Raw genomic sequence first — 12,534 nt, forward strand, 5'->3', positions numbered from 1 at the left:
TGCTGGCGTGGCCAGTCTGGGGCAATGAGTATCATTCGGGCTCTCTCCATCCTGACTTTCAGCAGCACCTTTGTGAGAAGGGGCAATGGAGGAAAGGCATATACTGTCAGCGTTTTCCAACTGAATGAGAGTGCATCCACTTTCCAAGCTTGATGGTGAAATGTCCTGGTGCAAAATTTTGATAGCCAATAGTTTCAGGGGTTGGCAAACAGATCTATGTCTGGGCGCCCCCATTTTTGAGTTATCATTGCAAATACTTGTGGATCCAGTTTCCACTCGTGGGGATCCATGATGTTCCTGCTTAGGTCGTCTGCCAATGTGTTCTTTTTTCCTGGCAGGAATTGAGCTTGTAACTGAACTTGGTAAGCCAGTGCTGTGTTCCACAAGGTCATTGCTTGCCTGCATAGAGGGTAGGAGTTTGTACCCCCTTACTTGTTTATGTACCACATTACTGTGGTGTTGTCTGTCCTTATTATAAGCTGTCCTGGATGTAAGAGGTCCATGAAGACTGTCAGAGCATTCTGTACAGCTAGCATTTCTTTTTGATTGATGTGCAGATTTCTTTGATCTGCAGTCCATATGCCTTGAACGCACTGTCCTGCCATGTGTACCCCCCAAGCATAGTCGGATGCATCTGTTGTCGTAGTTTGCCTGGCTGGGGGTAAGGTGAAAGGCTGACCCTTGTTGGTGTGACATGCCTGTGACCACCATAGAAACTCCTGTTGAAGGCAGGGAATGAGAGGTATAATTGTTTCCAAGCTGTGGCTGTGTTGAGTCCATACGCTTTTCAGGTACCATTGCAATTTCCTCATATGCAGTTTTGCAAAGGGTATTAGTAGTATGCAAGATGCCATGAAGCTCAAGGCCTGCAGAATTTTTCTTGCAGGGAGTTGGGCCTTTGTTGCCATTATTTTGAAGTATTGAGTTAGTTGTAATTGTTTGTCTGACGTCAGATAAGCCATCTGGGCCATTGTATTCAAGCTGGCACCCAGGAATGTTATATTTTGTGAGGGCACTAGTTTTGATTTCTTTTCGTTTACTGTGTACCCTAGGCAACTTAGAAGGTGTTTTACAAAAGCCAGATGTTGTAAGAGAATGTCCTTGCTTTTTGCTTGGATGAGGCAGTCGTCCAAGTATGGGTATATTTGAATTCCTCTTTGTCTGCAGTATGCAATTACTGGTGCCAGGCATTTTGTGAAGACCCTGGGCGCAGTAGATAAGCCAAAGGGCAGTGCAGAGAATTGGTAATGGGTTGAACCTGCAATGAAACGGAGGTATCTTCTGCAATTTTGTCTGATAGGGACATGCAGGTATGCCTCCTTGAGATCCAACGTTACTAGCCAAGCTTTCTTGCCCAACATGGGAAAAAGCTGCTGTAGTGTTAGCATCTTGAATTTGGGTACTTGCAAGAAGGTTTTAGAATCGAAAGGTCCAGAATGAGTCTCCAAGCATTGTCCTTTCTGGGGACTAGAAAGAGCCTTGAGTAAAATCCTTGGCCTTGCTCCTGTGTAGGTAGCAGCTGAATGGCTCTCATGTCCATGAGAGCTGTAATTTTGTTTTTGTGCCTCTGCCCATTGATTTTGTGGTAGGTTTGGCATTCATTTTATCCTTGGCAAGGTGTGGAAATGGAATCTGTATCCTTGTGAGAATGTCTAGGACCCATTTGTCCTTTGTGATGATGCGCCAGTTGTCTGCAAAAAGTTCTAATTTTCCTCCCAAGGGAGCTGCCAAGAGAGCTTTGCTTGGCAGTTTGAGGTTTAAGTTATTGTGTTTGTCTTCTAGTAGTTTGGGACCTGTCTTCTCCTCCCTTCTGTGTTGCAGTGCACCATTGGCGAGATTTGTAAGAGATTTGTGCTTGACCTCTGCCCCTTGGGCGTCTGTATTTACCCCTCTGTGGTCTTTCAGAAGCTGGAAAGGACCAATGTTTTGTTGGCCAATTTCTGCAGAAGCGTGGGGATTGTACCTGTAAGAAATCTTTGACCGTCTGCATAGATTTTGCCTTATCCTTCATTTTCTTTAAAACCTCTTCTGCTTAACTCCAAATAAGACATCCTGCTGTAGGGGTGCATCTAGTAACTTTGCTTTAACATGATCAGGCAGAGTTTGTTCCTTTAACCAAGCATGCCTACGTATAACAGACCCAGTAACAGTTGCTCTACAGGAAGCTTCCAAGGAATCAAATCCACATTGTAAAGTACGTTTGCCCACCTGTTCAGCTGCATGCAACAGATCCTGCATTTCCTTGAATTCAGACTGTTGGGGATGCGTGCTCATCTTTTGTTTTATTTGAGACATTTGGAATTGCTGGTATTTCAGCATGTGAAATTGACAATTTAGCGCTCTCATAGCTAGAGTAGCTGAGGTGTAAACCTTCTTCCCCCACCTATCTAGTGCTCTGGAGTCCCTTTCAGAGGGTACAGGATTTTTAGCCATAGAAGCCTTAGCCCCTTTGGGACCCTGGGAGATTGTCTCTGGGCTTTTGTAAAGGAATTTGTGAGAGTCAGCCACTCTATAATATCTGTCTGGTTTGGCTGGAGCAGGAGGCAGAGAATCTGGATTTAGACTAGATTCAAAGTAAACATCATCCACAATGTCTAAAACTGGAGGGATAGCAAGTGGTCTGTGCTGGGGGAGTAAAAGAAACTCTGAGCCTTTTCTTTGAGTCGGAGTAGTCCTGACCTTCCCAGTGGAAATGTTCCCTCATGGTATGTAAGGTTTCCCCAAAGGAATAGTCTTCAGGGGGAGAAGCTGAGGGAATGGAATCTTCAGCATCAGAATCTTCATAAGGGGGAAAGGAGTAATCCTGTTCCTCAGAGAAGCCTGAGGAAAAAGACTTGATCAGAGCAGGCATAATCCTCCTCTTGTCTAGGCCTTTTGTCTGGGGGGGGTTGGAATCCCCTGATTAAAGAAATAAAATCTTCAGCCATTTTAAGCATCTGTTTCTTAGGCATGGGGCCTTGAACTGGAGACTGATGTGCAGTCTTATTTTGGTTTTAGAGGAGTCTTAAGCTTGGCATAAGATTTTATGGCGAAAGTAGTCGGTCTGAAGACACCTTCTGTAACCGAAGGTGTTTCCACAGCACCGGCTTCTCCTTCTACAATGTGTCGGTAGGGCCTAAAGAAAATGGCTGCGTCGGCCTAGCACTCTCCGCTTGAGAATCCGAAGCGGTCTGGGGTTGCGATTCTGTGGTCGCCAGGGGCTGCGTAGGCACCTCACTGAAAACCGGAGAACCGGCGACCAGCCCAGCCGAGGCCTCGGAGTCTGGCTTGGATCTAGGCTGCCTGTCTTTACCTTTGCGTTTTTTTATGCATGCCAGTAGTCGGTTGCTCCGACAGCACATTGTAATTAAATTTCCTACCGAAGTAGTGTCGTGCGAAATCAAAGCATCGCTTTATAGTTCACTTATTGAACCTAGCACAAAACCGACAACCAGTGACATCGTGGTCTGGGCCTAGGCAAGGTATACAATAAGAATGAAAGTCCTTATGAGCTATTTGCTTCCCACAAGAAATGCAATTGTTAACTTTTTCTGACATCGGACTGAGGCAAGAAAAGGTTCCCCAAAGGGGTACTTAGCTTTGAAGACTTCGGACTGAAATTCAATTCGAAAATCTCAGGTGTTGGCCGACTGGCACTTGCGAACTGCTTCTGCTTCGGGCACCACGTGGCAAAAAAGACTGAAGAAAATGGTGTCGGATGCCTCTTGTATACCCCTGGCACACTGACGTCAGGGAAGAAGCGACAGCAACCGACGCTGGACCAAGACTTTGGAATTCAGGCCAACTGTGGGACCGCCTGACGGCAGGATAACCCAAGTGTGATGACTGCAGCAGGGTAACACGATGAACATCAGACCAAAGTGACATTTGCATTATTTTCATGCAATACACATTTTAACAACTATCATTTAGTCCAGTTTTGCATGAACTGCTTAACTCCTGTTTTCCCTTAAACCTTACTCCTCCCCTTGATTATTACTCTCGATGTATTGTTTTCACACATTCCATTTATTTTATGTAATATGCTCCAGTTTATGTCCTTTATAATATTCAGTACTTCAGTTATAATTGGTTTAGAATTCTCCATTTTCTAGTAATTAGTTTTTTTTTTTTTTTTTTTTTTTTGCAGCCACTACCATTAAACTTAGTAAAGCCTTAATATGTCTAGGCAATTTAGATTCTATATCTTAGCTTAAAAGAATCATTCCCTTAATTGTAACTACTTGGTCCCAGTACATTTCTAACAAAGTAGTCCATAGGGAATTTTTAAGATCTGCCAACTTGTTACACTTTCAAAATCAAGTTCCTAGTTCTCTCTCTCTTTCCCATCACACATCTAAGATTTACCATCTACCTTTAGGATAAAAATTATTCTGTTTGGGGTATAACATACCTAAGCAAACACTTCACAGTAAAAAAACATCCTAAACATTCTGGACTTAGTTGCATACCTGGGAGCCATACAGATATCCTCTCATTACTCCCTTGTAAACTGTCCTCGTCTTTTTTTCCAATATTTTCTAACATGCTCTGACTGACTCTTACAGTTATCACACAATATTTTATATACCCTACTAATTATCCTTTTTTTAACAGCATCTTCTGCTCTAGACTAATCTGAAAACTCTACCAGATCTTGTCTTTCATGCCTCTATCCCCTTCTCTTTGACTATACTCTGATGCCAAACCCTCATATGAAGACAGTCTGTAACCTGCAGCCCAAACTTCCACTTGGTCTCGTCTCACTCTATTACCCTTCCCTCTGTAATGCAATATTTGCTATGATATGGAATCAGAAATAGGAACATGACATTGGGAAGGTCAAAAAGTGGTAAAATCCAAGCCAGACACCGTCCTGACTTTTTTCTCCATTTACAGGCACAAATCTTACAAGTGTATTGAAATTTTGTAATCAAAAAAAAGGAAAAAGTCCAGGCCCAGTTGAGTTGGTATAAGAGGTATATATAATATATGAAAATATATTACTACTCCTACTACCACTAAGACTTTTAAATCAACTATACCTGGATATAATGCCTTGGCTACGATGACTCAAGCCGGAAGTGTTTTGATTAAGAAAGGATGGAAAATCAGGTTTAGACATTTGTCATTACAGACTCATATCCCTACTGAATTATGAAACTTAATTCAGGGATGACTGATTTAAATGAGGTGATTCATACCATACATTATTTTTTAACTTGGAAGAACTCAAATCATGCAACAGCTTTAATGCAATCCATCTTATCCTTTCCTGAATGCAATAAAACATTGGAGGATGCCTCATTAGTAAGTGCAGCTGAGAATAAGGCTTTTGCTCACTCAAGAGAAATTTGATACAGAACGTGCTAGAGTACTACTAATATCCTTATCAATATGTAACTATTAAATATTTATCATTAACTCCTAGATTCTAGTACATTAAATGAATGAAGCTTAAATCTTCTGTTTACTACCAGGGAGAGGAAGGGCTGCTCCCTGTCTCTAACCTTGTTTATAATGCCATTAACCTGATTTTATACAAATTTCAAATAGTCAGGTTAGGCTGAAGACTGGTGAATAAATGATTCACTTGTAGCCTATGAGGACAATTTACTATTACTAAAAGAAAATTATAATCAATGGCTGAGGAAGGATGTATTTAAATAAATGACAAAATGTAGAGAGTACAGGATTAAGCTTGATTTAAAAAAGGCAGGATGACAGTGGTTTATTTGAAGACGGATCCTTTGGATATTCCTTTACTTTTTTGGCTTTTCCCGGTTAGGGGTTGCCACAGCAAAATTCCAGTCTGCTAATGATTGGCAGTGAGTTTTTATGGTGTTGAGTTGCCAGCCCGTTGCCCAACCTTCAAAGGCGGCACACCCACACATGCACGCACCTACCTGCATGTCTTTAAATTCACTCGAACACGGGGAGGACATGCAGACTCCGCAGAGAAGGTGCTCCAGCTGAGAATCAAACCGGAGAACCCTATTTCTGTGAGGCGACCATGCTAACCGCTGCACCTGTTGGTGCTAAATTCTTTATGGGATATTATTTTACTTGGAGAAATGGGAAGAAATTACAAGTTTACAGTACACAAGTAGAGAAAACCTAGAATTTAAATTACTATCATTCCTTAAAATTTGGTATGTTAATGTAATTAAAATGCATTTCTTTCCTATATTACTATATCTTATTTTGCATCAGTTAAGAATTCACCCAATAAGCCAGCTCCACAGCATAGAGATAAAGCCCTGACTACACTGCAAGTGATCAGAATATGAGTGGCAGCTTGTGTGTCTGTAAGAGCTGGCTGGGGAGGATGGGAGTGAGCATACATTGCTTGGTCTGAAGGACAGCATGGAGCTCTGGTCCAGCACAAAAGTAACACCTAGTGGGAGTACAAGGTATCATCCAGTGGAGTCCTTGCTGTCCCCCCATTACATTTTAATTTTCCCAGAATTCTTTAGCAAAGAAATTGAGAATTATTCTGTTATTTAACAGCACACACTAAGTGCTTTACTGGCTTTCAAAGCTGGTAAAACGCTTCTCACTCATACTTTTTTCCCTGGTGACTAGTAGTACATGGAGCAGCTAAAGCTCCATGCATTACAAAAAAGTATGACTAGGTATCTGATCTTAAACTTCTATTAAAAGCTTTCAACATGAATGCCAAGATTACTCTTTTGATCTGCCCTCTTGAGGTGAATTTCCTGGCATCCATGTCATGATCACAAATTGGTTATGATCAATAATCTGGTCATAATTCTCTGTGCTACTCAGAATTGTTGCTGTCCAACTTGCATTACAGATAATCGCTCTGATCTAATGAGCCCCGAGGCTCCATCCCAATTATTAACTAACTGAACAACTCTGCTAACTCATGTTTTGGGTTACTTTATGATGCACATAATTAGTACTGCTAACAACTATTTTATAGCCAAACGTATGATCTCAGTTCTCCACACAGTGTGTGTTTTTCTCTTGTTTCTTGTGTTTCTTAACTATAAAGTGCACTTTCTTTTCATGTTAACCAACATACCTTGCAGTGTTGGCACACAGGTATTTGTTGCATTCCACTCATTTATCTTACCTCTCTTTCAGCACCTGTCTGTTCTTTTGGAATTTATGTAAAATGTGCTTCTCCATAATAGAAATTTCAGCTTTATGAACTATAACAATCCTGGTCTTTAATTTGCTTTGTGGATGAGCAGCGCAAGTCTGCAGCTTACATCCATGCAACATGCACTGCAAATTATACCATCTCTCTTAAAACCACCAAATGTCCTCTAACACGCACAATTCTGCCTACATTATTTAATATGACACACAATTCTGCCTATATTGTTATTTAATATGTAAACGTTGGACACCCATCTCACCATCCCAGCCATTCCTCAAGCCTACCACTTAATTTGCTGTAAGAACATTTAATAATTACAATTTCAAGTATGTGAAAGCTGAATAATATGGTTTAAGGACAACAATGTGTAATCGTACTTCAATGGATCCCCCCAAAACACAATATACACAACATACTGCTCGATCAATTCGTCCATTGAGCATCATGCAGATCAAAATCAACCAACTTTGGATACTGTATGATAATGCTGCCTACCAAAAAATACAACTATCTCCTTATAAAAATACTCCACAGTAAGTTTGTAGTGTTGCCAGTAAATCATAGATCTTCCATTTGTGATGAGGATAGTTTAATATTACCATGTGTATATCAGACTTGCAAGTACTTCCCTCTACACTGTGTTCTTGTAAAGTTGCTTTACTCAACATTTCCAGTGTAATGGATGCTCATCCCCCTATGTACACCTGGGGACACCCTCTAATGACACTTACTAAATCAATGTAATATTTGTCTTCTTTAATGAACCCAAACTTTAAATGAAAATAACGGTTCAAAAAGTTTTCATAAAGTAAGGAATAAGAGGAATGCAGGACATTTTACACCCTTACTTAACTTAGGGGAAGTGAAATCTGAAGTTGGGAATAATATATTGGTAAGGGTAAATAGTAACCATACCGATTACCATAACTCTTATCACTGCCTATAACCTGCAAAGTAGTTCAATTAGATGAATTCTAAACAAAAACTGGGACGTTCACAAAGAGGATAGACTGATCAGGGATAAGGTGGGTGAGTGTCCTGTAATTTTGTACAGAAAGGGTCTATGTTTTAAAAATATCTTTAACAGCAGAGAAAGAATCAATATTTTATATCCCAGCATGAAGAAACGCAGAAGTGCAATTAATGTACACATCCTAATAGGAGAGCAGCTCAAGATACAGGGAAAAACATTTTATATGACAGAGAAGTTTGACGGTGAAAGTATAGGATCATAGGAAGTTACTAAGCTATTGGCCCTGAGGCCCTTATAAGCCTAGCCAAGAATTTAGCCCATGTACAGACAAATCAGCACCTGATCCCCCTGTCCAGCAGGGACACAGAAGGAATCCCAGGGATGTATTTTCTACTTCCCATCCAGTTATCTAGGTTGTGCTTAAAAATGAGTAAAGAGGTACTCTGCTTGACATGGAGAGTGAGTCTATTCCATAGATGGAAGGAGTCTCCGGGACACAAATCTGTCCCGCCAACAAGTCCTATTGACGTCACAGACCAGGTTGAGGCTGCGTGTGCGGGTTACTCGAGGGGAGCTTGACTTGTGGATATACAGCATTTCCATCAAGGCGGAGTCCGAGATCGCCTTGTATGCCAGACAGAGGTCACCTCTGAGGAGTCTGTGTGAAACAGAGTAGAGGGATAGGGCTTTTAGCCTATCCATGTATGGTAGACATTTGAGGCTCTGGATTTTCCTTGTGAGTAACCTCTGTGGTCTCTCCAGCTGCTGCATGTGCTTTCCGAGGTACGTGCCGAATGGGGCACTGTACTCAATAATAGGCCTTATAAGGGAAGAATACAGTGATGTTATGACCTCCTTGTCCCTGCATGTGATACCCTTACTTAGGAAGTGGGCCATGTAAAAAAACTTTCCGTACAATGGAAGCAACATGGTGGTCAAAAGTCAGGTTGCTATCAATCTGGGTGCCCAAATCCCTCATGATTGATTGCGTGATTAGTACATTTTTATTAATGTGATAATTTGTAGGGATGTCACTCTCCCCAAAAGGGATGATGATGCATTTTTTGTATTCAGCTTGAGGCCATGCTTCTGGCATCAGTCATTTGTTTGGGTGAGACCCTCTTGGAGGATATCCACGTCACTATGGAAACTGATGACAGCTCCCAGCTTGCAGTCATCTGCAAACTTGGTCAGCCATAGTCCAGTGGTTTTGCTCTGTACCCCAGAAAAGTATATCCCAAATAACAGACGCCCCAAGGCCGAACCCTGGGGTATGTCACTTGATACGAGTCTACTGCTTGAGGTGGCTTCCCCTATTTTGACAAGGTGGGTTCCATCAGTGAGCCAGTTAGCTACCCATCTGGTAACATACGGATTGATGCCTAGTTGACACAGTTTATCTATTATGCCCGAGTGGGGAACAGTGTTGAAGGCTATGGCCAGGTCAAGCTAGACAATGTGCACTGTCTGCCTCATCCATGGCTTTTGTGACTGTCTCAAAAAAGTCGACCAAATTTAACAGATATGACCTCCCTTCACGAAGCCAAATTGTGTGGGATCGAGTGTTTGGAGGTTGCCAATGTCCTTTTTAATGAGGTTCGTGATAATCCATTCTATGGCCTTGCAGATCAGGCTAGTTAGGCTGATGGGTCTATAATTTCTCTAATTGGTGGACGCTCCACCTTTGTGTAAAGGGATGACAGTGGCTGTCCTCCACTCAGCTGGGGCAAAGCCAGTACTCAGGCTTTGGTTGAATAGGGTGCCTAATGGTGCTGCAAGTTTCTGCCTGGGTTTATGTAGGATGCAGCCCCAGATGTTATGAGGTCCCATGGAGGCTGTATTTTTTGCCTTTGAGAGAACAGTGATGACCTGACCCCTAGATATAAGGTAAGGGGGGCAAGGTCCTAGGAATGTCCTGATTTACTGACTGGAGGCGGGGGGGGGGGGGGGGGTGAAAGTTTCGCTTAATCTGTCAGCCAGAAAGTTTGCTGCATCTACGGCATTTGTATATGTGGTGTCCTTGACCACCAGTTCTGAACATATCTGGGTGATACCTTTGAGATTACGGACATATGTGAAGAAGGCCTTATGACTGTCTCTAGTAAAAGTGGCCAATTTGGACTTGAAGTTTGCTTTGGAGGATTTCACTAGTGCTCTTATTTGCTTGTTTAGGGTAAGGAGAGTTTGCATCCAATTGGGCACCTGCTTTTTCTTGGTCCTGGACAACAATTTTTTTTCTTTTGTTATAGAGTTTATTTAATGCAGATGTCCACCAGGCAGGTTTTACTCTTCCTTGCGGAGAATGATTTAGTCCTGTCCGGTATTGCTGATTCCATGCATCTATATAAATGCTTATACAGTAATTTGGTACAGTTTTGGATAATGGTACTAGTTCCTAGAGAGTGGGAGGGGACTGTGAAGCTGTTTATACCATCCCTCAGGAGGCTGTGATCAGCTTTGGAAAAGTTTTTTTGCTTTAACCCTAGTTAGAGGGGGATTGGGGGAAATGGTGACTTCGAACGTGACAGCTTTATGGTCTGATCTTACAAGTGAGGATGATACTGCAGGGAAGCTGCAGTGGTTACTCATGTTGGTTAATATGAAGTTCAAGATATCACCTCTTGTGGGGGTATCAACTAGCTGTTCCAAAACATCTGCATTGACAAAATCGAGGAATCTCTGGGCATTTGTATTCTGACATGAGTATTTCTCCAGTCTATGTCACCAAGGATCAGGGTAAAGGGTTGAATGATGATAGATTCAAAAAGGTCGAGATAGGTAATTTGGGCATCTTAAGTCAGATTTTGGGGCTGGTAGCTAGCTATAATTTGTATAGGGGATCTTGTCAATGGTTAACTGCAGCTGGAGTGTCTTCTGTGCGTCATACTGCTTGACCAGCCTGGAGGTGTGTATGTCTTTAACATATATTGAAACTCCACCTACTTTGGCTTTACTAACCACAGTTTGGGGTCTGGATGTATAATAGGATGAGTAACCAGGTATGGCTGGGTTGCTCTCTGTACCTTTGATCCAGGTTGTTTTGACTGAGCAGATGTCAGCATTTTCCAGGGTTAAGAATGCTTGCAATGAGCACAGTTTCATGTTTAGACTCCTAACATTTACCAGCATGACCTTTAATTTGGGTTTTGTTGACATTTTTATGTTGGTAGTTTTAACCTCATCACTTTTTCTAAATAAGGCACAATGGGGGAGGAAAGTGCCTAAACCTGAAGTCCAAGTGAGACAGATGCAGGTCATCTCTGGCAAAGCATCATAGTCTATCGATCATATCTTCCCAGGTTGTCAGGTACCGGATCCCCCTGGAATGACACCAGAAACTAAGCCAACTGCTAAAGTCAATCATTTTCTGTTTGTACTGAGGCATCATTCTGGGTGACAGTAGAATGCGGCTTAAGGCTAAGAACAAACCTGCCTGGGACATACATTCAAAAGTTCAATCATGTCTCTCTTCATATAGTCCAGGGATGTATGTCCATACCTCTCAACCTGGAAACATCAAACATCTGGACAAGGCCCATGAAAAATAGGTACAAAATGTACATACATAATTATGTAACCCTGCCCACTCCAATGCAATTGTGGGATACCAACTTTCAAATGCAAACTGAAGAACAGACAACCAAAATATGGCACCAGTCCCCCTGCAGCCATTCCACTGTCCCGTTACCTGGCTATTTCTCCCCATTTACCATAAACACTAAACACTAATGTGTGCATAGTGCTTTACGTCTACAATGATTATTTGGATTTTATTTTTACATTTTACAGCACAACACACACACATTATATATATATATATATATATATATATATATATATATATATATATATATATATACAAATCGTACTGCTACTACCAGGAAAATGAGACTTGTACTTTGTGGTGACGCCTGGGTGGCCTGTCTGGAGCAAAGAAAACGCTGACACGGAAAGTAGATTTAAGCTCTTTCGTTCGCTGCTTTTATTGAGCAATATGAACTTCTTCAGAAATCTACTTTTCAAAGTTTTACTTGCAGTATTTATAGCACAGTTAAAAAGAGGAGGAGACATTCTAATCATGCAGCCATGTAAAGGAGGAGATATGTATGTGATCTGTGGTTGGTAACCCTTGTGTGAACTTAGCTGAGCCATTTAAGAAGATGTGAATGTGATCTGTGGGGGTTGGTAACCCTTGTGTGAATTTTATCTGAGCCATTTAAGAAGGCTTTTGATATTTAAATTTCCATTTAGGCCAGGGGGGATGTCTGCCCTGAGTTCTACCTGCCATTTTAGTTCTTGTACTTCCAGGAAGGTGTTGGACGTTTGTGTGAATGTGTACTTGTTCTAACACTAGGAATTTGATGGCTGGGGGTTTGCTGCAGGTGAGGGTATGCCTGGCTAGTGCATTGGAGCCATCATTCTTCCTGATTGCTTGCATATGTTCTTTAATTCT

At 41.7% G+C, this 12,534-nt stretch overlaps 1 protein-coding gene across 4 annotated transcripts in view; it reads right to left on the reverse strand.

The window, feature by feature from the left end:
- Positions 1–12,534, reverse strand: part of LOC122792248 (phosphatase and actin regulator 4-like) — a 2,537,344-nt gene that overhangs the window by 963,055 nt on the left and 1,561,755 nt on the right. The window lies entirely within an intron of this gene.

The sequence above is a fragment of the Protopterus annectens genome, chromosome 1.part2, assembly GCF_019279795.1.
Source record: "Protopterus annectens isolate FY-2018-M chromosome 1.part2, PAN1.0, whole genome shotgun sequence".
Taxonomy (NCBI): Eukaryota; Metazoa; Chordata; order Ceratodontiformes; family Protopteridae; genus Protopterus; species Protopterus annectens.